We start from the raw sequence: 27251 nt of genomic DNA on the forward strand, positions 1-27251 counted from the left end.
GCTATTAAAAAAACCATTGATCTAGAATCTAGAGTAAAATTTGCCATTTTAATATATTTCCTTCCAGGTTTTTTCTAGGCAGATTTGTATTTTTTTTGTTTTACAGATTTGAGATTACCTTGTATATAGTTTTATGTCCAGCTTTTCCACTTACTATTATAAGCACTTTTTCATATCATAAGTATTTCTCAAACATTATTTTTAATACCTGGCATTCATTATATTTATGAAATATATTTAAGCTTTCCCTGACTGTTGGATGTTTACATTGTTTCCAAATTTTCTGTGCTGTAAATAATGCTGCAGTGAATATTCAATGAATGCCTTGTGTCAAGAATCTTTTGACCCAGCTTTGATCCCCACCCTCTATCCCCTTTGGAAAAATGATTTCATTCAATCTTGTCTTTGTCGGTTCTTACTAGTTATAATACTTAGGAGTTACAGAAGATAATCTAATTTCTAAATTCTGTGAGTACCTTGTTGTGATTCTTTTGTACTACTTACATTATTTTCTTTTAAAAATGTTTAATCAAAGATACATAATTATCAGTCAGCTTATGATCAGGGTAAGATACATCTTTTTGCTTATTGTTTGTCTGTCCTTTTATAGTGGAAACTCCATGAAGTCAGAGACTTTATTTCACTTACTGTTTAATCCCTGGAATTTAGAACAATTGTAGGAGGTAGTAGTCAGCCTGTAAATATTTGTTGAAGGAATGAATAAACCAGGAGTAACACATTGAGTAAAGAAGTTTAATGTCACCCTGCATGGTCTTATTATGGGTAAATGTATTTTTCTGTTAACCTTCTAAAAATATTGAAAATAGCTCAGAGTTACCCTCATTACATTTGCAGAGGCACTCAGATTGGAAATTACATATTTAATCCAACCTCATCATTTAAACAGCTAGAATGGCACTTCCACTTCAACATGATGATTGAGCACCCCTTTATTTTTACCCTTTCTGAAACCCCACTAGAATGACAGTAAAGGAAAAAAAAAAAGGCATAGACTTAACAAAGATAAAGAGAATAGGAGAGGAGATAATAGGGGTTTGTTAAAAGACGTAATGTCAAGAGGTAATAAATTATTAAATTGATGGATGAGTGGCCACTAACTTAGCAGAACCAAAGAAAATAAACGTAAGCCTATAGAGGAGGGAGCCTAAAAGAAACAAACCAAGTGGAGCTGTAAAATCCTGGAAGGGCAGCAGCCGTCTCTGATGGCCTGTGTGTGGAGTAAGGCTAAATTTGGGAGGTTTGGATGAAAGTCATAAGGCAAATGGTTGGATCTGTCATCCCTTGGAGTAACCAGCTGATAACTTCCCTTCCATCCGTGCAGAAGACTGGAAGTTTACTTTAAATCAGAGAGATTTAGGACTTAGGGATACCTGGCACAGTTGATGGTAGGGGGTGATGTGCCATGATTTTTACCAACTTTGATATAGTAGCTGAAATACTAACATTTGTATTCAATTTGATATTACCACATAGATTAAATACTTCTGAGTAGGACCCAAGGTAATAAATCTGAAAAGTGGTAGTATGTCTAATAGGATGTCAAAGAGATGGGGATTTGAAATTCTTTTAAGATCTTCATTAGTAATGAGGAAGAGGAGCTATGTACCTCTTTAATTGGTTGGTAGATTTGCATTGGTAACAACATTATAAAATAGTATAAGCACTAAAAGCTTCAAAAGAAGAGTGAAAGGGAATTTAGAGATTAAAAAACTTCAGGTGAAATCAGTAAATGAAATTTCATAGAAACTGTGCAATAATAATGAAATGAGAGGGAAACTTTCAAATGTGACTTCAGTTTCAGTGACTTTTTAATCTCCATTATACTTCAGCTGCCCACTCTCATGGCCAAACTGTATATTGCATCATCTAGAATTGTGCCGCCTCTGACATCTTAAATTCAGATATTTTATTCTTGAACTACCTTCTTATTCAGCACTGATTATTTTTAAAAATAATTTTGTATAATAATTCTGTGAAATAATTTCAAATTTACAGAAAAATTATAAGAATAGTATAGATATTCCCACATTCCCTTTACCCAAATTAACTAATTTCAACATTTTGTCACATTTTTATCACTCTCCTTATCATATACCTATATTAAAAATACATATTATGTATCTATAATATATGTATTTTTTGCTTGAAACATTTGAGAGTATGTTACATACAATTGTGTCACTTTATTCCTTAATACTTTTGTATGTATTTCATAAGAAAAAAGATAATCTCTTATGTAAAATCTCAATGAAGTTTAACTTAGATACACTTTTTTAAAAAAATTGAAGTATTCACAATATTGTGTTAGTTTCAGGTGTACAGCAGTAATTCAGTTTTATATATATATATATATATATATTCAGATTATTTTTCATTGTAGGTTATTACAAGATATTGAATATAGTACCCTGTTCTATACAATAAATCCTTGTTGCTTATCTATTTTATGTATAGTAGTTTGTATCTGTTAATCCCATACTCCTAATTTATTCCTCCCCCCTTCTCTTTCCCCTTTGGTAACCATTAGTTTGTTTTCTATGCCTGTGAGTCTGTTTCTGTTTTATATATAGATTCGTCTGTATTACTTTTTAGATTCCACATATAAGTGATATTATATAATATTTATCTTTCTCTGTCTGACTGACTTCACTTAGTATAATAGTCTCTAGGCATTCTTTTTTATGGCTGAGTAATATTCCTGTGTGTGTTTGTGTGTGTGTGATTCTATTTTTAGTTTTTTAAGGAACCTGCATACTGTTTCCCATAGTGGCTGCACCAATTTACATTCCCACCAACAGTGTAGGAGGATTCCCTTTCCTTCATACCCTCTCTAGCATTTATTATCTGTAGACTTTTTGATGATAGCCATTGTGACCAGTGTGAGGTGATACCTCATTGTGGTTTTGATTTGCATTTCTTTAATAATTAGTGATGTTGAGCATCTTTTCACGTGCCTGTTGGCCATCTGTATGTCTTCTTTGGAGAAATGTCTTTTTAGATCGTCTGCCCATTTTTTGATTGGGTTGTTTGTTTTTTTGATAGTGAGTTGTACGAACTGTTTGTATTTTTGGATATTCCCCTTGTCGATCACTTTGTTTGCAAATATTTTCTCCCAGTCCATAGGTTGTCTTTTTGTTTTGTTGATGGTTTCCTTGTGCAAAAGCTTTTAAGTTTGATTAGGTCCCATTTGTTTATTTTTGCTTCTATTTCTTTTGCCTTGGGAGACTGAGAAGAAAATATTACTAAGATTTATGTCCAAGAATGTTTTGCCTGTGTTCCCTTCTAGGAGTTTTATGGTGTCATATCTTATATTTAGGTCTTTAAACCATTTTGAGTTTATTTTTGTATATGATGTGAGGGAGTGTTCTAATTTCATTGATATATAGGCAGCTGTCCAGTTTTCCCAACACCACTTGCTGAAGAGATTGTATTTTCCCCATTGTATTTTATTGCCTTCTTTGTCATATATTAATTGACTGTAGGTGTGTGGGTTTATTTCTGGGCTCTCTATTCTGTTCTATTGATCTGTATGTCTTTGTGCCAATAACAGGCTGGTTTGATTACTGTAGCTTTGTAGCATTGTCTGAGGTCTGGAAGGGTTATGCCTTCAGCTTTGTTCTTTTTCTTCAGGATTGCTGTGGCAATTCTGGGTCTTTTGTGGTTCCATATACATTTTAGGATTATTTGTTCTAGTTCTGTGAAAAATGTCTTGGGTATTTTGATAGCGATTGTATTAAATCTGAAGATTGCTTTGTGTAGTATGGCCATTTTAACAATATTAATTCTTCTAATCCAAGAGCATGTGGTATCTTTCCATTCTTTGAATAATTTTCAGTTTCCCTTATCAATGTTTTATAGTTTTCAGCATATAGGTCTTTCACCTCCTTGTTTAAGTTTATTCCTAGGGTTTTTTTTTTGACACAATTTTAAACAGGATTATATTTTTACTTTTTCTTTCTGGTATTTCATTGTTCATGTAAAGAAATGCAACAAATTTCTGTTTATTAATCTTCATCCTGCTCCTTGCTGAATTCATTTATTAGTTCTAATAGTTTTTGTGTGGAGACTTTAGGGTCTGTGTGTAGAGTATCGTGTCATCTGCAAATAGTGACAGTTTTACCTCTTCCCTTTTGACTTGGATACCTTTTATTCTTCTTGTCTGACTGCTGTGGCTAGGATTTCCAGTACTATGTTGAATAGAAGTGGTGAGAGTGGGCACCCTTGTCTTTTCCAGAATTTAGTGGGAAGACTTTCAGCCGTTGAGTATGATGTTAGCTGTGGGTTTGTCATGAATGGTTTTTATTATGTTGAGATATGCTACCTCTATACCCCCTTCAGTGAGAGTTTTTATCACGTATGGATGTTGAATTTTGTCAAATGCTTTTTCTGTGTGTATGGAGATGATCATGTAATTTTTGTCTTTTGTTTTGTTAATGTGGTATAGATACACCATTTTAATTTAATTCAGTGGTCCATATTCCAATTTTGTCAGTTGTCCCAGTTGTCAGTGATGCCTGTTATAGCATTTTCCCCTTCTAGTACAGATTTCAGTCCAGGATCACATATTGTATTTAGTGTCATGTCTCTTTAGTCCCCTTTAATCTAGAGCAGTACTTTAGTCTTTGTTATCTATCATGACATTGATAAACATTAACTGATTCAAAATGAATTTGGATCATCTATATCAATTCATGATCTTATATCTCTAATTCCCTCATTACCCTATTCACTGTTTCACTGATATGGCAGGGAAAATACAAGCCATAAAATAGAAACTCCCTCAAATTTCCTGACACATACACATTTACCTGCATCTACTGGATTATTGCAAAAGCCTCTTAATTGTTTTAATTATTTTCATTTACTGTGTTGAAATCTGGTTATCTGGTGATGTATTCTCTGTTTAAAACCTTTTAATGTTTTCCCATTGCCTTAGGACGGTCTCAACTGTAGCAGAGCAGACTATGATGTTTTATTTCTCCAGGTTTTTCTCTAATCACAAGTCTGGTAGGTACCATCCTCCATGCGTTCTATACTTCACTGTAATGAACAGTTTGAAAGTTCCTGTAATGAAAGTACTAAGCCTGTGCATATATTGTTTTCTCATCCTGGGCTTCATTGAATAAATGGTATTGCTTAGTGGTTAAGAACATGAAATCTATAGTAACTGTTTATGAGTTCAAATTCCAGCTCTGCCACTTAAGAGCTGGGTAACTTTAGGCTAGGTACATAACTATTCTAACTTCCTCACATGTCACGTGAGGAGTATAGTAGAACCTACCTCATATGGTGGTAAAGCATGTAGCAGAGAGCTTCACATGTAGTAAGAGCTCCATACATGTTACCACTCATTACTTATTGTGCCAGGCACTATGTTGGACATTGGAGAATAGAACATATTTGGGCCTTACCCTCTTAGAGGTTATATACTGTAGAGGAGAGAACCATACTTACATAACATTTAATGATATTTGGGGTAAGTTCGAAAAGTTCTAGAAGAGGGACTCCTGACTTAATTTTTTCTTACTTCAGGGGCTTTGAGTGTGGCATTCCCTATACTGAAAAACCTACTAGTTTTCAGCTAAAGGAACTGCAGATTTAAAAGCCCAAATAAATAAAGGAGCATGGCTTATTAGAGGCATTGAATATAAGGGCCAGTGTAGCTGGAGTGGAGAGGTGAGGGTGGGTAAGACTGTAAGACTGTGAAATGAGGTTTATAAGTAGACAGAGGCCATACCTATTAGATGACCAGGTCAGGGGTGCTGACTTCTATCCAAGAGCAAGAGGAAGTCATTAAAGCCTTTTAATTAGGGAGATAATACAGTTCAGTTTGTGTTTTTAAGATGTCACTTGCCTGCACTGTGGCAGATTGGACCAGGGCAAGAGCAGATGATGATGGTGGTATCTTGGACTAGGTGGCAGCAGAGGAAATAGACAAGGTTTTAGAGTCTGGAGATTCTAAATTTCTTTGTGACTGCATGTTGAGATTTGGAGGAGAGGGTTATGGATGAATTAACACCGCTCCATTTCAATTTCTGACTATTTCTTCTGGTCTCTACCTAAGTCCCGCCCTCAAAACTGAGTTGGGTGCCACTTTTGTGCTCCTATAGTACTGTCTGCATACTTTGCTGAGTTTTAGCACATCTGCTGTTACAGTTTACTATAGCTTGTTTGTTTCCCTTTTAAATTAAAATGTATTTGTGGTAGATGATCAATAAATATTTGATAAATGAAAGTGTGTGTTAACATAAAGCTAGATGATGAGTGAATACAGTATTTTATTTTATTTTATAAATTTATTTATTTATTTATATTTTTTATTTTTTGGCTGTGTTGGGTCTTCGTTTCTGTGCGAGGGCTTTCTCTAGTTGTGGCAAGCGGGGGCCACTCTTCATCGCGGTGCACGGGCCTCTCACTATCATGGCCTCTCTTGTCGCAGAGCACAGGCTCCAGATGCGCAGGCTCAGTGGTTGTGGCCCACGGGCCCAGTCACTACGCGGCATGTGGGATCTTCCCAGACCAGGGCTCGAACCCGTGTCCCCTGCATTGGCAGGCAGATTCTCAACCACTGCGCCACCAGGGAAGCCCCGGTGTTTTATTTTTAAGCCAGGTGTTTTGGTGGTATATTGTTTTTGGATCAAGTCATTTATAAAATAAGAATTCATTTAGAACTCCTTCTCCTCCCCAAAAAACAACTTAATTGGGTCTTGACTTTATTTTTCTTTTAAACAGCATGTCTCTGGAAAAGGTATTGGCATTACTTGGGTCAAATAGAACAACAACATTATTTGTACTTCTAGTTAATTAACCTGGAATGCATTTCTTTACCTTCTTTGTTCTGTGTTTTAAGCAGTTCTCATGGTAAGGATTCCTCCTGGGGCTTATTATTTTCTCTTCATTTCTGCACGTGAGGTTTTGAGTACGTAGTTAAATATTTAAATATGTATACAGACATCTTAGCTTTAGAAAAAAAACCAGCTGCACTGTTTAAAACCTCTCTATTTTCTTAGGCAGTTTGACATATATTTTGGTTAAGACAGCTCCCTCTGTATTTATTATCATTAATTTCTTCTTTTGAAATTAAATGTTAAATTGTTTTGGTTTTTTCTTTGTATGGTTTGATTTTAACTTGGTATAATAGATAGTTTTTAGCCTTAGCGTTTCCATTGCTGAAAAACAAATACAATGTCAAATTGTTGGCTTTGGTAATGCCTAATATGGTAAGAAGGAAAAAGGAATTACTGTGTAATGATATAACTTGCCTCTGAGATTTCACCAATTAAAAAGCATTGTATTATGATATATTAATTTAGTTACATTTACTTTATAATAAAGAAGTCTGCTGTATGCTTTTGTGACCTAGAAGAGTAGGAACAACTAAGAATAATGTAAAGATACATTTTTAACAGAGTATGAAATATATAGTTTTATTTAGTATTTTAGAAAAGATGATTTACATATTTAACCTGATATAATAATTATAGTAATTACTAGTTCGAAAAATATTATTAGTGAAATACCAACAGATTCTAGTAAGGTTTATGACTTCATGAAAATTAATGCTAATAATCCTGGGTGTGAAATTAGATTTTTGCCTTTTTTCTCTTTCTTTATATGTTTCATAAATGAGTACAGTTTACCCTTGAACAATGTGAGGTTAGGGGTTAGATATTTGAATATCTGCATATAATTTATAGTTGGTCCTCCTTCCAGACGCGGTTCCCCCATGTCCACGGTTCTGCATCTCAGATTCAACCAACCATGGACCATGTAGTACTGTAGTATTTACTGTTGAAAAAAATTTGCATGTAAGTGGACCTGTGCAGTTCAAACTTCTGTTGTTCAAGGGTCAACGGTAACAGAAAACTTAATTTCTCTCAATCAAATCTATGTAACTTACTTTCCTGAGATACTAAGCAACTTCCCCCAAATTAGAAAAAATTAGACTAATAATGGATAACTTTTATTGAATATTACTGTAGTTCAGGTAGTAGCTTTCAAAACAACCTTGTGACGTTAAGATAGCATTGATACATTTTTACGGATGAGAGAAACTGAATAACTGAGCATACCTGTCCAAAATGTTACAGAGCTAATAATTGGTGGATCTGATCTTTAAACCCAGGTAGTCTGGTACTAGAATCTGTGATCTTAACCATTATACTGTGCTGCAACCTAGAAATGGTGGCAAAACTTTTTCAAAGTAAGATGTTAATAAAGTAATTTTTTTTATTACCTAAAGCCATACTTTATTCAGATTTTCTTAATTTTTACCTAATACCCTTTTCTGTTCCAAGATCCCATCTCCGATAGTACATTACATTTAGTTGTCATGTCTCCTTACACTCCTCTTGGCCCTGGCAGTTTCTCAGACTTTCCTTGTTTTTCATGACCACTTTGACAGTTTTGAGGATTAATGGTCAGCTGTTTTGTGCAATGCCCCTCTGTTGGAATTTGTACGATGTTTTTCTCATGATTAAACAAGGGTTATGGAATGTGGGGAGGGAGACTACAGAGGTAAAGTGCCATTTTCCTCACATCATATCCAGGGTACATACTATCAGTATAATTTATATCACTGTTGAAGTTTACCTGAATCACCTGACTTAAGGTAGTATTTGTTAGGTTTCTCCACTGTAAGACTCTTTTTTCCCCCTTTCCATACTCTACTATTTGGAAAGAAGTCACTATGCACAGACCATACTTAAGGAGTGGGGAGTAATGCTCTGCCTTCTTAAGGGCAGAAAATCTACATAAATTACTTGGAATTCTTCTGCACAGGAGATTTGTCTCTTCTCTCCTTTTTATTTGTTTAATCAATCATTCATTTGTGTCAGTATAGCCTCATGGATATTTATTTTATACTTTGGGTTATAATCCACTACTACTTTATTTATCTTGTTGCTCAAATTCTTCCAGCTTTGGTCATTGGGAGCTCTTCAGTTGACTCCTGTGTCCCTTTGATGCAGTTCCATCAATGTGAGGGTTTTTTTTTTTTAATTAAAAAAAAAAATTAAAGCACAACCTTACTTTCTGACAACAAGATACTCTGGGCTCGTCCTTTATATTTCTTACCCCAGTCCTAGAATCAGCCATTTCTCCAAAGAACCCTGGTTCGTTTTATTGGAGAATGGTATTAGAAACCAAGATCTAGGTTCTAGGTGTTCTCACTGCTACTGGGGTGTTGTTGCTTCTAGGTGCTCCTGGCTGACAGAGCAAGGAAATATATGTGTTTACACTAACGTGTGTGTGTGTGTGTATATATATATACACACACACACATAGAGGTATATATATGTGTGTGTGTGTGTAACTATCAGTATCAATATTAAGCTGAACATGAGTTCATATTGATATTTCCAACTCTAATCCATAATTACATGGATCATTCTAACATCCTACTATTGCTTATCAGTAAATTTCCACTCTGACAGTGAGAAACCTGGCTCCCACCATACACTATGCATTTACTTTATTGTTCAGTTTCAGCATACATGTATAGCAGTGTCAGATTGTTAATTCATATCCCCATGGGAAACAACTTTGTCAGCTGGGGGACAGTGCTTATGTGCCGTTTGTTACTTTTGTCTTTAGTCTTACAGATCCCACTCATTTCTAAAATTACTTAGGTCAGCATCTTTCCTCCCCCGTTTCCTTCAGTGAGATTGTTTCATACATTTATAGTACAGTTTCTTTTGTCACAATCTGCATCCCATCCTGGGATTGCCTCCACCTCCTAAATGTTTTTCTTTGTAATTGGCATACATTAAGGTTCATACTTTGTGTTATATAAAGTTCTGTGGCTTTTGACAAATGCAGTGTCATGTATCCATTGTTATAGTATGCTACAGAATAGTTTTACCACCCTAAAAAATTCCATCACTTATTCAACCATCTCCCCCTCTCTTTCTTTGTGTTTTATTTTTTAATTTTTTCTTTTTTAATTTTACCCACTCTCTATAAAACCCCTGACAACTGATCTTTTTCCTGCCTCTATAGTTTTGATTTTCCAGAATCTCGCATTATTGGAATAATATTGTATGTAGCCTTTTTAGACTGGTTTCTTAGTAATATGCAAGGTCACTACATGTCTTTTCATGGCTTGAAAGTTTATTTCTTTTTTATCTCTGAATAATATTCCAATATATGTATGTGCCACAGTTTATTTTATCTATTCACCTATTGAAAGACATCGTGGTTGCTCCCAATCCTTGGCAATTATGAGTAAAGCTTTTGTAAACATTCAAGTACAGGTTTTTGTGAGGACATAAGTTTTCAACTCATTTGGGTAAATATCAAGGTGTGTAATTGATGGATCATGTATGTAAGGCTATGTTTACCATTGTGAGAAACTACCAAACTGTCTTCCAAAGTGACTGTGCAATTTTGCATTCCCACTGGCAATGAATGACACTTCCTACTGCTCCACGTCTTTGTCAGCATTTGGTATTCTTAGTTTTTTGAATTTTAGCCATTCAAATAGGTGAGTAGTGGTGTCTCACTGTTTTTTTTTTAATATCTTTATTACAGTATAACTGCTTTACAATGTTGTGTTAGTTTCTGCTGTATAACCAAGTGAATCAGCTATATGTATACATATATCCCCATATCCTCTCCCTCTTGCGCCTCCCTCCCACCCTCCATCCCACCCCTCTAGGTGGTCACAAAGCACAGAGCTGATCTTCCTGTGCTATGCAGCTGCTTCCCACTGCAAGTGGCATTATTTCATTCTTTTTTTATGGCTGAGTAGTATTCCGTTGTATATATGTACCACATCTTTTTTATCCAGTCATCTTTCAATGAACATTTAGATTGTATCCATGTTTTGGCTGTTGTGAACAGTGCTGCTATGAACATAGGGGTGCATGTATCCTTTTGAATTATAGTTTTGTCTGGGTATATTCCCAGGAGTGGGATTGCTGGATCATATGGTAATTCTATTTTTAGTTTTCTGAGGAACCTCCGTACTGTTTTCCATAGTGGCTGTTCCAACTTACGTTCCCTAAGGACGCCACACAAAAACTACTAGATCTAATAAATGAATTCAGCAAAGTAGCAGGATACATTCAGAAATCTGTTAACATTCAGAAATCTGTTGCATTCCTTTACACTAACAATGAAGTATTAGAAAATCTGTTGCATTCCTTTACACTAACAATGAAGTATTAGAAATCTGTTGCATTCCTTTACACTAACAATGAAGTATTAGAAAAAGAATGTAAAACAACAATACCTTTTAAAATTGCACCAAAAAAAAACACAAAAAAGAAAAAAAAAAACCTAGGAATTAACCTGACCAAGAAGGTGAAAGACTTATATGCTGAGAACTATAAAACATTAATAAAGAAAATAAAAGAGCATTCAAAGAAATGGAAAGATATCCCATGCTCTTGGATTGGAAGAATTAATATTGTTAAAATGGCAGTACTGTCATTGTTATAATTTTTAACTCTCTGATGACACATGGTATTGAGCATCTTTTCATATATATGTACATGTAGAGAGAGAGAGAGATGAAAATGCCCATTTTGGGTTATTTTTTTCTTGCTGAGTTAATAAAATAAATTTTAGTGGACATTTTTCTGTTTGGTATTAGTCTTCCTGATTATTATTCTGGGTACTTTATTGAGAGCTTGTTTACTATGAGCCAACTTCAATATTTATCTCTTTATATACATTATTATACTTAATCTTCATAACCACTCTATGAGGTATTATTCTCGCTTTATAGATAAAGAAATAGGCTAGTAGGAGGCAGGACCTGTTTGAGCAAATATATAGTTAGTAATAGGCAGGGCTTATGCTATTACCTGCTATTTTAAACTTTTATATTAATGCTCCAAATTTTTAGAAAATCATGTAAATAAACATCTTGACATTTATTTAAAATCAGGAAATGAGTATCTGTAAGGAAACTATGTTTTTTTGGTCACTCTGGTTTTCATAGTGCAGAAAATAAAGAAAGCTGTTAAAATTGATCAATTAATTCAAGAAAAAAATCAGTTGAATTTTATAGAAGGCGTTTTACATTTTGTGACTGTGTGTTTTAAACCACAGCAAAAAACAGAGATAGGAATAGCTGATGGGAACTGAAAACTGCAATAAGCTTTCTTCTAAACCATAAAGTACAGTTGATAGACATCTTTTTATAGATATGCCTGTGATTGCACACTGTTTTTAGGCTTGAAAAGTTTTTCATCAAGGAAAAACTTTCCTTAAAATTTGTAAAAGCTGTTTACAATAAAATAGCAAACTATGAAAAGATAGAAACCTATCCAGCTCATTTTAAAGCTAAGTTGGACCCTATTTTCCTTAAAATGCAGACCACAGCAGCAGTGGAGCACAATTTAGTATATGTTTAGTGAGTAAAAGTTTTTTAACACTACTTCCAAAATAATTTTTCAAACTTTAAATTCTTTATAAGATTTAGATAATGACAAACCCAGATGCGAGAGAGAAGGGAAAATAAAACTAATCAGATTTAGCAAAATTTGTGAAGCAACTAGGATTACAGAAATAAAGGAATGAATTCAACATAGTCCCAGTATTAGTTAATTATTGCTGTGCAACCAATTACTTCCCCAAACTACCAGCTTAAAACAACTCACACAATTTCCAGATGTAGCTTTACTGGGGGACCCTGGCTCAGAGTGTCTCACAAATCTTGGGCTCACTTACATGGCTTTTGGCAGGAGGCCTCAGTTCCTTACTGGTTGTTGGCCAGAGGCCTCAGTTTCTTGATGCATGGGAGTCTTCTTAGGCCATCTGAGTGTGCTTATAACCTGGCATCTGCCATCCCTCAGAGTGAGTCATCCAAGAGACAGATAGAAAGACAGATAAAGACAGAAGCCACAATAGTTTGTATAACCTAACCTCTGAAATGGCGTACCATTATTTTTGTCATATTCTATTGGTGACATCACTGGAATAATGGTGGAGACAGCTACACAATGGTGTGACTGCCAAGAGGTGGGGATATTTGGGAACCATCTTGGAAACTACCGTAGTCTTCCCTCTGGTCCCCAATGATTCAGATTCTTCCCACATATAAAATATTTTTACCCTCTTCCAAGATCCACCAAAGCCTCATCCCATTTTAGCATTAGGTAAAAGTCCAAAATGTTATATCTAAATCAAGCCCAGGTGTGGACGAGGTTCTATGGTACAGCTCTTCAAGTATAATTTCTGTCCATCTGTAGACTTATGAACTAAAGAAACAAGTTATTTGCTGCTTACCACCTGACATGAAATGGTAGAATGGGTAAAGGATAACCTCCATAGACACTTCTCTTTAAAAAAGGTGAAAATAGGAGGCACACAGGAGTTACTGGTCCATAAAATCCAGCAGGGCAAATTTTGGTAGGTTCTTGATTAGGACCTGGCCCTATTGACCAGAAATGATTCTAGGTGGCTTTTAGCTCAGCCCTCTGGGCTCTTGGTTATATTCTCTTGTCATCCTTACTTTTATGAGAGATGGTAAATGTTTTCAGCTACTCAGTTTTCTAAACCTGTTTTCTGTCAATAGAATTTTTGGGAGTTAAAGACTTTTTTCATTTTGTACTGTCTTTATCCCCTTTTATTCCAAGATGGAGGTGTTTCTGCAAATATAATTCTCTTAAAATCTTCATGGGCCGCCTATGAATTTTATTATCCATTAGATAAAAGCCACATACACAAATTTGAGATAAGCCATTTTTTAAAAAATTTATTTATTTATTTATTTATGGCTGTGTTGGGTCTTTGTTGCTGTGCGTGGGCTTTCTCTAGTTGTGGTAAGCAGGGGCTACTCTTCGTCGCGGTGCACGGGCTTCTCATTGCTGTGGCTTCTCTTGTTGCAGAGCACAGGCTCTAGGCGCATGGGCTTCAGTAGTTGTGGCACGCGGGCTTCAGTAGTCGTGGCTCGCGGACTCTAGAGCGCAGGCTCAGTAGTTGTGGTGCGTGGACTTAGTTGCTCTGTGGCATGTGAGATCTTCCCGGACCAGGGGTCGAACCCGTGTCCCCTGCATTGGCAGGCAGATTCTTTACCACTGCGCCACCAGGGAAGCCCAGAGATAAGCCATTTTTTACTTTGAGCTTCTGCTGAGAGAGCTGAGAGACATTAAGCTTCTTTCAAAACTCTATTGTTTGATTGAAAGGGTCTGTGACACCCTCAGACTCTTTAGAGGTTGTTTTGCTAGTTCGAATGGTGCCCTGAGGTCAAATATTTGATCATTCTGAGGTCTTAACAAAGGATTTTACAGCCACATAGTTTGTTTTATGTTTAGACTGTGTTTTCCTGGCAGCTCCAAATTTGATCTTTGCCCAGAAGCCATTTCTTATCTTCAGGGGCAGGGGGAGAGTTGGGAGGGAGGGAGAGAGGGAGAGGGAGGGTGGGAGAGAAAGAGAGAGAAAAAAGAGAAAGAGAGAGAGAGAGAGAGGGAGGGAGAGAGAGACTACAATAAAAGCCTAATAATGGAAGTGACATACTGTTATTTCTGCCATGTTCTATTGGTTATACAATCAACGCTGGTATAATGTGAAAGGGGACTATACATATGAGTGAAAATCAAGAGGCAGGAATCATTGGGAGCCATCTGGAGGTTGTTTACCATGTTTGTGCCTTTAAGAATTTCATAGTGTAGTGAGCGTTTATTAGTGCCTACAGGTTCTAAGCACTGTGTTAGATAGCCACATGTTCATTTGGTATTTACAGTCCTGAAAGGAACTGCTACCCCCTATTAAAGCTTAAAGAGATCAAGTAAGTTGTTCAAGAACTCAATAGAGAACATAGATTTTGAACCGAAGATTGGGAAAAAAAGACTTGGGAGCCTAGGCCTTAGATAAAAGAGTAGGTAAATAGCCCATAGGATTATTGTCTTTGTATTTAAATATGAATTTTCTTCAGTATACTTATGTTCAGCAGTTGGTATTTGACTTTCGTTTCATAGGTGGACATCTCTGATCAATTATCCTTTTTTGTATTCCCTTCTCTATATAGCTCTGACCTTATCCTTCTGACTTCTTCTCACCACGTTCCGTGGAGTCCTTTGAAGCCTCAGACTTATTCTTTTTTTTTTCTGCCTTTTTACTTTTATTTATTATTATTTTTTATTGGAGTATAGCTGTTCCACAGTGTTGTATCAGTTTCTGCTGTACAGTGAAGTGAATCAGCTATATGGGTACATACATTCCCTCCCTTTTGGACCTCCCTCTCACCCGCCTCCATCCCACCCATCTAGGTCATCACAGAGCACCAAGCTGAGCTCCCTATGCTGTACAGCAGGTTTTTTGGAGCCTCAGACTAATTCTAAAGTAAATAAACATCCTTCACATCTCTTACTTAAATTAACCCTGGCTTTTTTTTTTTTTTCTTTCTGGAATACCACTTCTTTCGGGGCCATCTTGAGTAAGGGCTATTCATTCCCCTGTGTCTTTTTGTCTTCAAGTAGTAAGTTGAATCAGCCCACTTCTAGTTCCAATTCTCATTTATTGTTGTATAAAAATTCTTCTTCCTTTGAAATTTGTTCCACATTATTCAGCTTCTCTCTTTGTCACTGTCATTTATCAATTTCCCTCTAGTTTACTCTTTGTTGGTCAAAGCCTTTGGCACTCTTTATCAGTTTTCTCTCCATTCCAAATTCTACCATCATTCTGGGTAACTTAAGTGACAAGGTTCATTCATCTAACACACTAGTTTCATAATTTCTTGTTATTTTCAACTTCAGTGACCTTCTGCCCCTTTTCAACATCCTATTTTCATGGCTAAACCCTGTGAGACACTTTGAAATCTTTACTTTTTCATTATATTGGCCAGCTACAATCTCCTAGATTTCCAGTGGTGTTCTGCTTCCTTACATATAAAATACCTGCTGTTGGATCTTATCAAGACCTCTAGTTTTCTTGATTCTTCTCTCCCCTTCCCTCCTCTCAGTTTATTAATCAAACAAAACTGATTCTGGCTAATGTAAGTAGAAAAGGAATTTATTAGCAGATAGTAAAGAGTTCACAAAATCAACAGGAAAGCTGGGAAACCAGCTTGGACAAAAGCACAAGAACCAAGGAGGCTCAGCAGCCTATACCACAGCTAAAGTCATGCTATAAGGACAATCTGGTTAATGTGCCACTGCCCCGGACCACTGGTACTAAATTCTTGCTGTTATTGCTTCTGCCATTCCCATAAATAATTTAAAAATTATCTCTACATTTTTGTATTACTTCCTTAAGATTCAAAAATCCTGCACAAGAACATCTGATTGGCTGAGCCTAGGTCACATGCCTGTTCCTTTGTCACCAGAAGACTAGGAGAGGGAAGATCTATCCTTTTTGACTTACTTAGTGAGAGAGAGAACATTGTATTCTGCTAATACTATATACAAAGGGATTCTCTCCAAGCAGGAAGAATTTTTGGATTCTGGGTGTGAAAAAAAATGAAGAGGAAAAGGAGAGGAAGAAGAGGAGAAAAAAAGATGGAGAAGGGGGAAGGGGAAGGAGGAGGAAGAAAAGGAGAAGATGGCAGCATCCACAAAGTCTACTTTAGCCTAATACTGGCTTGGGGATTGGGGAAGTCTGCCTTTAAGCCATCTGATCCAACTTCAGCCTCTTTATTCTCAGTAGATGATCTTGCTTGTATTTAAAAAATGGTAGCCATCAGACCTGAACTCCCTTAACTTGTTGCCTCTACCTATAAACACACTTTCATCAGCACTCTCCTTTCCCACCTTCCTTTAGTTATCCTAATAGAAGAGCTGTTCCTACTCTTGTTCAAGGCTAATTTTCTCATTTGTATTCATGATCTCATCATGAATGAGGTACTCCAGGACCTTCCTTCATTAGTTAAGCCTTGCTCCCCTTTAGTTAAGATTATTTATTAATACCTCTTTTATGCCATACATTGTTGAATGCCAGAAGATATAAAGGTCAATTTGATATAGCTTTGAAGGACTTAGTATTTACTGGGGGAAAGACAGGCACAAACAATTGATTGCAGTGCAATGATTTAATCACAATTATTTGTGTAGTTTGTTTACTACTAATTTTCCATTAGAGTATGAGCATGTTTGTTTTGTTCTACACTGTGTCTTCAGCATCTAGTGCATAGTAGGAGCTCAATGAATGAAGAGAAGGAAGTAAGTACAGGATGCCATGGAATCACTGAGGATGTGTTCTTGGCTCAACATAGAGAATGAAGGAAGGAAGATTTGCTTTCTGCCTCTAATTGGTTCCCGGTTTTATGTTTATCTTAGTTTAGTATTTAGAGTTTATTATCATTGTTAGAGTTGTTTATTGATTTGGTTGCTCTCTTCCTTTTTATATATATATATAGATATATATTTTTTTTCCTTTTTCTCTTTTTGTGAGTGTGTATGTGTATGCTTCTTTGTGTGATTTTTGTCTGTATAGCTTTGCTTTTACCGTTTGTCTTAGGGTTCTGTCTGGTTTTTTTTTTTGGTTTTTTTAAGTATAGTTTTTAGTGCTTGTTACCATTGGGGGATTTGTTTTTTGGTTTGGTTGCTCTCTTCCTTCTTTCTTTTTTTTATTACTTTTTAATTTTTCTATTTTTAATACTTTAAAAAATTTTTTTAATTTTAATTATTTTATTTTATTTTATTTTCTCCCTCCCCCTCTCCCTCCCTTGCTTCCTTTCTACCTTTTCTTCTGAGCCCTGTGGCAGACAGGGTCTTGGTGTTCTGGCCAGGTGTCAGGCCTGTGCCTCTGAGATGGGAGAGCCAAGTTCAGGACATTGGTCTACCAGAGACCTCTCGGCTCCACGTAATATCAAATGGTGAAAACTCTCCCAGAGATCTCCATCTCAACGCTAAGACGCAGCTCCACTCAATGACCAGCAAGCTACAGTGCTGGACATCCCATGCCAAACAACTAGCAAGACAGGAACACAACCCCACCCATTAGCAGAGAGGCTGCCTAAAATCATAATAAGTTCACAGACACCCCAAAACACACCACTGGACGTGGTCCTGCCCACCAGAAAGACAAGATCCAGCCTCATCCATCAGAACACAGGCACCAGTCCCCTCCACCAGGAAGCCTACACAACCCGCTAAACCAACCTTAGCCACTGGGGGCAGACACCTAAAACAATGGGAACTATGAACCTGCAGGCTGCGAAAAGGAGACCACAAACACAGTAAGTTAAGCAAAATGAGAAGACAGAGAAACACACGGCAGATGAAGAAGCAAGGTAAAAACCCACCAGACCAAACAAATGAAGAGGAAATAGGCAGTCTCCCTGAAGCAGAATTCAGAGTAATGACAGTAAAGATGATCCAAAATCTTGGAAATAGAATGGAGAAAATACAAGAAACGTTTAACAAGGACCTAGAAGAACTAAAGAGCAAACAAACAATGATGAACAACACAATAAATGAAATTAAAAATTCTCTAGAAGGAATCAATAGCAGAATAACTGAGGCAGAAGAATGGATAAGTGATCTGGAAGATAAAATAGTGGAAATAACTACCTTAGAGCAGAATAAAGAAAAAAAGAATGAAAAGAATTGAGGACAGTCTTAGAAACGTCTGGGACAACATTAAATGCACCAACATTCGAATTATACGGGTCCCAGAAGAAGAAGAGAAACAGAAAGGGACTGAGAAAATATTTGAATAGATTATGGTTGAAAACGTCCCTAATATGGGAAAGGAAATAGTTAATCAAGTCCAGAAAGTGCAGAGAGTCCCATACAGGATAAATCCAAGGAGAAACAAGCCAAACCACATATTAATCAAACTATCAAAACTTAAACACGAAGAAAAAATATTAAAAGCAGCAAGGGAAAAACAGCAAATAACATGCAAGGGAGTCCCCATAAGGTTAACAGCTGATCTTTCAGCAGAAACTCTGCAAGCCAGAAGGGAGTGGCAGGACATATTTAAAGTGATGAAAGGGAAAAACCTACAACCAAGATTACTCTACCCAGCAAGGATCTCATTCAGATTCAACGGAGAAATTAAAACTTTTACAAACAAGAAAAAGCTAACAGAATTCAGCACCACAAAACCAGCTTTACAACAAATGCTAAAGGAAATTCTCTAGGCAGGAAACACAAGAGAAGGAAAAGACCTACAATAACAAACCCAAAACAATTAAGAAAATGGTAATAGGAACATACATATCAATAATTACCTTAAATGTAAATGGATTAAATGCTCCCACCAAAAGACATAGACTGGCTGAATAGATAGAAAAACAAGACCTGTATATATGCTGTCTATAAGAGACCCACTTCAGACCTAGGCACACGTACAGACTGAAAGTGAGGGGATGGGAAAAGATATTCCATGCAAATGGAAATCAAAACAAAGCTGGAGTAGCAATTCTCATATCAGACAAAGTAGACTTTAAAATAAAGACTATTACAGGAGACAAAGAAGGACACTACATAATGTTCAAGGGATCAATCCAACAAGAAGATATAACAATTGTAAATATTCATGCACCCAACATAGAACACCTCAATACATAAGGCAAATGCTAACAGCCATAAAAGGGGAAATCGACAGTAACACAATCATAGTAGGGGACTTTAACATCTCACCCTCACCAATGGACAGAAAATCCAAAATGAAAATAAATAAGGAAACACAAGCTTTAAAGATACATTAAACAAGATGGACTTAATTGATATTTATAGGACATTCCATCCAAAAACAGAGGAATATAGTTTCTTCTCAAGTGCCCATGGAACATTCTCCAGGATAGATCATATCTTGGGTCACAAATCAAGCCTTGGTGAAGTTAAGAAAATTGAAATCGTATCAAGTATCTTTTCTGACCACAATGCTATGAGAGTAGATATCAATTTCAGGAAAAGATCTGTAAAAAATACAAACACATGGAGGCTAAACAATATACTACTTAATAACCAAGAGATCACTGAAGAAATCAAAGAGGAAAACAAAAAAATACCTAGAAACAAATGGCAGTGAAAACATAACGACCCAAAACCTGTGGGATGCAACAAATGCAGTTCTAAGAGGGAAGTTTATAGCAATACAATCCTACCTCAAGAAACAAGAAACATCTCAAATAAACAACCTAACCTTACACCTAAAGCAATTAGAGAAAGAAGAACAAAAAAACCCCAAAGTTAGCAGAAGGAAAGAAATCATAAAGATCAGATCAGAAATAAATGAAAAAGAAATGAAGGAAACGATAGCAAAGATCAATAATACTAAAAGCTAGTTCTTTGAGAGGATAAACAAAATTGATAAACCATTAGCCAAACTCATCAAGAAAAAAAGGGAGAAGACTCAAATCAACAGAATTAGAAATGAAAAAGGAGAAGTAACAACTGACACTGCAGAAATACAAAGGATCATGAGAGATTACTACAAGCAACTCTATGCCAATAAAATGGACAACCTGGAAGAAATGGACAAATTCTTAGAAAAGCACAACCTTCTGAGACTGAACCAGGAAGAAATAGAAAATATAAACAGACCAATCACAAGCACTGAAACTGAGACTGTGATTAATAATCTTCCAACAAACAATAGCCCAGGACCAGAAGGCTTCACAGGCGAATTCTATCAAACATTTAGAGAAGAGCTAACACCTATCCTTCTCAAACTCTTCCAAAATACAGCAGAGGGAGGAACACTCCCAAACTCATTCTACGAGGCCACCATCACCCTGATGCCGAAACCAGACAAAGATGTCACAAACAAAGAAAACTACAGGCCAATATCACTGATGAACAGAGATGCAAAAATCTTCAACAAAATACTAGCACACAGAATCCAACAGCATATTAAAAGGATCATACACCATGATCAAGTGGGGTTTATCCCAGGAATGCAAGGATTCTTCAGTATACTCAAATGAATCAATGTGATAAATCATATTAACAAATTGAAGAATAAACAGCATATGATCATCTCAATAGATGCAGAAAAAGCTTTCAACGAAATTCAACACCCATTTATGATAAAATTCCTCCAGAAAGTAGGCATAGAAGAAACTTACCTCAACATAATAAAGGCCATATATGACAAACCCACAGCCAACTTCGTTCTCAGTCGTGAAAAACTGAAACCATTTCCTCTAGGATCAGGAACAAGGCAAGGTTTCCCACTCTCACCACTATTATTCAACATAGTTTTGGAAGTTTTAGCCACTGCATTCAGAGAAAAAAAAGAAATAAACGGAATCCAAATCGGAAAAGAAGAAGTAAAGCTGTCACTGTTTGCAGATGACATGATACTATACATAGAGAATCCTAAAGATGCTACCAGAAAGCTACCAGAGCTAATCAATGAATTTGATAAAGTAGCAGGAGCAAAATTAATGCACAGAAATATCTTGCATTCCTATACACTAACGATGAAAAATCTGAAAGAGAAATTAAGGAAACACTCCCACTTACCATTGCAACAAAAAGAATAAAATACCTAGGAATACACCTACCTAAGGAGACAAAAGACCTGTACTCAGAAAACTATAAGACACTGATGAAAGAAATTAAAGATGATACAAACAGGTGGAGAGATATACCATGTTCTTGGATTGGAAGAATCAACATTGTGAAAATGACTATACCACTCAAAGCAATCTACAGATTCAATGCAATCCCTATCAAACTATGAATGGCATTTTCCACAGAACTAGAACAAAAAATTTCACAATTTGTATGGAAACACAAAAGACCCAGAATAGCCAAAACAGTCTTGAGAAAAAAAATGGAACTGGTGGAATCAGGCTCCTGGACTTCAGACTATACTACAAAGCTACAGTAATCAAGCCAGTATGGTACTGGCAGAAAACCAGAAATATAGATCAGTGGAACAGGATAGAAAGCCCAGAGATCAACCCATGCACATATGGCCACTTTATCTTTGATAAAGGAGGCAAGAATATACAATGGAGAAAATACAGCCTCTTCAATAAGTGGTGCTGGGAAAACTGGACAGCTGCATGTAGAAGAATGAAATTAGAACACTCCCTACCACCACACACAAAAATGAACTCCAAATGTATTAAAGACCTAAATGTAAAGCCAGACACTGTAAAACTCTTAGAGGAAAACATAGGCAGAACACTCTATGACATAAATCACAGCAAGATCCTTTTTGACCCACCTCCTAGAGAAATGGAAATAAAAACAAAAACAAACAAATGGGACCTCATGAAACTTACAAGCTTTTGCACAGCAAAGGAAACCATAAACAAGATGAAAAGACAACCCTTAGAATGGGAGAAAATATTTGCAAATGAAGCAACTGACAAAGAATTAATCTCCAAAATTTACAAGCAGCTCATGCAGCTCAATATCAAAAAACAAACAACCCAATCCAAAAATGGGCAGAAGACCTAAATAGAAATTTTCTAAAGAAGATATACAGATTGCCAACAAACACATGAAAGGATGCTCAACATCAGTAATCATTAGAGAAATGTAAACTGAAACTACAATGAGGTGTCACCTTACACCAGTCAGAATGGCCATCATCAAGAAATCTACCAACAATAAATGCTGGAGAGGGTGTGGAGTAAAGGGAACCCTCTTGTGCTGTTGTTGGTAATGTAAATTGATACAGCCACTATGGAGAACAGTATGGAGGTTCCTTAAAAAACTGAAAATAGAACTACCATACGACCCAGCAATCCCACTACTGGGCATATGCCCTGAGAAAACCATAATTCAAAAAGAGTCATGTACCATAATGTTCATTGCAGTTCTACTTACTGTAGCCAGGACATGGCAGCAACCTAAGTTTCCATCGACAGATGAATGGATAACGAAGATGTGGCACATATATACAATGGAATATTACTCAGCCATAAAAAGAAATGAAATTGAGTTATTTGTAGTGAGGTGGATGGACTGAGAGTTTGTCATACAGAGTGAAGTAAGTCAGAAAGAGAAAAACAAATACCGTATGCTAACACATATATATGGAATCTAAAAAAAAAAAAAAAGGTTCTGAAGAATGTAGGGGCAGGACAGAAATAAAGACACAGACATAGAGAATGGACTTGAGGACATGGGGAGGGGGAAGGGTAAGCTGAGACGAAGTGAGAGAGTGGAATGGACTTATATATACTACGAAATGTAAAATAGATCGTGGGAAGCAGCCACATAGCACAGGGAGATCAGCTTGGTGCTTTGTGACCACCTAGAGGGGTGGGATGGGGGGGTGGGAAGGAGACACAAGAGGAAGGAGATATGGGGATATATGTATATGTATAGCTGATTCACTTTGTTATCAAGCAGAAACTAACACACCATTGTAAAGCGATTATAGTCCAATAAACATGTTATAAAAAATAAAAAATAAAATAAAGGAATAGGGCTTCCCTGGTGGTGCAGTGGTTGAGAATCTGCCTGCCAATGCAGGGGACACGGATTTGAGCCCTGGTCTGGGAAGATCCCATATGCCGTGGAGCAACTGGGCCCGTGAGCCACGATTACTGAGCCTGTGCGTCTGGAGACTGTGCTCCGCAACAAGAGAGGCCGTGATAGTGAGAGGCCCGCGCACCGCGATGAAGAGTGGCCCCCACTTGCCACAACTAGAGGAAGCCCCCGCACAGAAACAAAGACCCAACACAGCCAAAAATAAATAAATAAATAAATTTTTAAAAATAATAATCTGTTAAAAAAATAAATAAATAAAATAAAGGAGTAGACTGAATTGGCCAGTAGTGGAGAAATCACACTAGCCTGTTTAAGAAGTGGTGGTATGAGCAAATGGCCCATAGGCAATTATAATTCATAGGGCCTTCCATCTGTAGATGGATAGAAGTTCTGATAGAAAATCAGTTTGGTTTTGGATAGGTTGAGTTTCAGGAGGTGAGATATGTAGTAGAAATATAGGACTGTCACTTGGGTGAGAGAGGGCTTAAAGTTAAACAAATAGATGTGCTAGTCCACAACATGAAGTCTTCAGACTCTGGGAGTGTGTAATTAATTAATGCATTAAATTCATGAAATATTTTTGTAATAATTCATATATTTGTAGTTCTTTATTTTTTGAAAACAAATTCTTCCACTAAAGGCATGACAAGTATATCATGAGAAGTTTAGTTTATCATGACATATTATAATTTAAGATTATATAAGGGGGAAATCCCTAGTGGTCCAGTGTTTAGGACCTTGTGCTTTCACTGCCAGGGCCTTGGGTTCCGTCCCTGGGTGGGGAACTAAGATCCTGCAAGGCACATGGTGTGGCGAAAAAAAAAAAGATTCAGTTTGACTTTGGTTTGGATCATAATCATATGAGACCCTCCCATATGGTTGCATTTTACTAAAATAAAAAGCACTAAGTCCCTTTGTATATTTTCTGTAATCCTTCCATTTTCTGTATGTTTTCTATTCAAGCTGTATTTTCCTCAGTTTAGTTTTTCTATTCATTCTAATTTTCTTTTCATTGCTTTATTCCCTACTAAGTTGTCTCTATTAAAGAATGAGAACCAACCTAATTCTGTTTTTTAAAATTTTGGGTTGGGAATTCCCTGGTGGACCAGTGGTTAGGACTGCGTGCTTTCAGTGCCTAGGGTGCCAGCGTGGCGTAGCCAAAAAATAAATAATATTTTGGGTTAAGTTTTTACTGTTTTTCTTTGTTTGTTTGCTTGCTTTCTTTTTGTTGTTATGAAATGTTCCCTGAAGCTGGGTAAGCAGAAATATAATAAAATAAAACTTGCTTACAATCTTTCATGTCTAGCTAGAACCCCCATTGTAGTATGTACATGACCTGTAACTTTTAAGACCCTATGATGGACTCATGTTAAAAATAGGCTATACTCTATTTACAATAGCCAGGACATGAAAGCAACCTAAGTGTCCATCGACAGATGAATGGATAAAGAAGATGTGACACATATATACAGTGGAATATTACTCAGCCATAAAAAAGAAATGAAATTGAGTTATTTGTAGTGAGGTGGATAGACCTAGAGTTTGTCATACAGAGTGAAGTAAGTCAGAAAGAGGAAAAAAATACCATGTGCCAACACATATATATGGAATCTAAAAAAAAGACCTAGGTGCAGGACAGGAATAAAGACACAGACATAGAGAATGGACTTGAGGACATGGGGAGGGGGAAGGGTAAGCTGGGACGAAGTGAGAGAGTGGCATGGACATATATATACTGCCAAATGTAAAATAGATAGGTAGTGGGAAGCAGCCACATAGCTCAGGGAGATCAGCTCTGTGCTTTGTGTCCACCTAGAGGGGTGGGATAGGGAGGGTGGGAGGGAATACGCAAGAGGGAGGAGATATGGGGATGTATGTATATGTATAGCTGATTCACTTTGTTATAAAGGAGAAACTAACACACCATTGTAAAGCAATTATACTCCAATAAAGATGTTAAAAAAAAATAGGATATAAAAGTGGTCACAGTTGGAACAGTTATCTTCAGTAGGAAACAAAAACTTAGGACCCCTAAGTCCTATTTCATTGTGCCATATATTAATGTAAAATTATACAATTTGTTGTGTCTTTTTTTTTACAACTATTACAAGCATTATAAAACTTACACATGAAAACATTTCAAAGATTCAAAGCTTCCTATTATGCAGAATTACAGATATATCAATCTTAAATGCCAGCTCTTGTATATGATAATATTTATTTATAACCTAAGCAAGTTTTTAAAAACAATGAGGAGAAGAGTAATGTAGCTAAAAGAATAGAATCTTTGAAGCCATACAGACTTAGGCTTGAATCTTTAATTTCTCATTTACTAGATATTTGTCCTCAAGTCACTTATTTAACTTTTTAAGCCTCAGTAACATTATCTTTTAGGTAAGGATATTAATGCCTAATCCAGATGATTTTTGTGGGAAATAATTATAGCAGCTCACACCTAAGAAGCACTCTTGTGTGCCAGAGTCTCCATATACATTGTTCCCTTTAATCCTCACAGCAGTGTTGCAAGGTAGTTGTCGTCATCGTCATCATGATCATCACCATCGCCCCCACTTTATATATGAGGAAACTGAGCCTTAGGGAAATTTGGTAATTTGCTGTAGGTATGACCTTGTGGATTCAAGCCAGTTCTCTCTGATTCCAGAGCTCTAGCTTTTAAATAAAATCATGTATATAAAACCCTTGGATCTGATATATATAGTACATGTATAAAATTTGTTCAAACCTATTCTCCATACCCATCCTGCAAATGAAGCTAAAATGTTCCATAGTTCACATTTTTGGATACAAAGTAAAGGCAATCCCCAAGTTACAAATTCCCAATGTAACAGAATAGAAATAGCTTACGTTTTTGAGTGCTTACTGTGTGCCCAACACTTTACATAAAGCATTTAATGCCCATGGTGGCTCTGTGGAATAGGTAGCTCTCATGAGCTCCATTGTACAGATTGAGGACTAGGGCACAGAGAGGTTAAGTGACTTGTGCAAGGTTACATACTACCTTGGCAAAGATGGGATCTGAGTAGTGAGTCCAGAGTGTATGGACTACATTATTTATAAATATTTTAAAGAATACAGTGCCTAGTATATAAGGGGTGTTCAACAAATATTTGTTGAGTAAATGAATAAACTAATGAATGAAACAAACATGGGCTCTCCTTTACTCTTTTCACTCTAAGCCTCCAGTTAGTAACTAACTTATTCTGGAAACACCATCTGAAATTATCTGAACTACTGTTTCTTTCCCATCATCTTCTTCATTCTTTCAGGAATTATATAATTGCTGTATTTAAGTTCTCAAATGTGGCTAAATATGGTGGTGTATATCTGTAGTCACAGGTGATTAGGAGAGAAAGGCTAGAAGCTTGTCTGAGCTATAGAATGCAATGCTTATTGGGTATTTGCATTAAGTTTAGCATCTATATGGTTATTCTTTTTTTTAAAAATCATTTAGTCATTCATATAACAACTTTTATTGAGCACTAAGTACCCACTATGTGTCTGCTTTGTGCTATGGCCTGGGGATATAAACGTGATGAGAACAGATGAAGCCTCTGACTTTACGGAGTTTACAGTCTAATGGGTGTCGGCGTCTGGGGCGGGGGAAACAGTCAAACAATTACAAAGTTATGGGGAAGCATAGGGCACAGTGAGGATACGTTCATCATCTCTTCTCTGGATCACTGTATGAATCTTCTAACCATTTCTTTGCTTCCAGTTGGGTTTTCTTCCTAGCAGCAAGAGTGATCTTCCTTGATTATAAATCTAGTCTGATACTCCCTACTTTATAAATCCTAACTTGATACCTATTGCCCTTAGAACAAAATCCAAATTCCTTTAATACGTCTTACTAAAAAC

General features: G+C 36.4%; 1 protein-coding gene across 1 annotated transcript in view; it reads left to right on the forward strand.

Moving 5' to 3' along the window:
- EFCAB2 (EF-hand calcium binding domain 2) overlaps positions 1-27251 on the forward strand; it is a 119101-nt gene that overhangs the window by 19199 nt on the left and 72651 nt on the right. The gene's annotated exons all lie outside the window — the stretch shown is intronic.

Source organism: Balaenoptera ricei, chromosome 1, assembly GCF_028023285.1.
Source record: "Balaenoptera ricei isolate mBalRic1 chromosome 1, mBalRic1.hap2, whole genome shotgun sequence".
In the NCBI taxonomy this organism is placed as follows: Eukaryota; Metazoa; Chordata; class Mammalia; order Artiodactyla; family Balaenopteridae; genus Balaenoptera; species Balaenoptera ricei.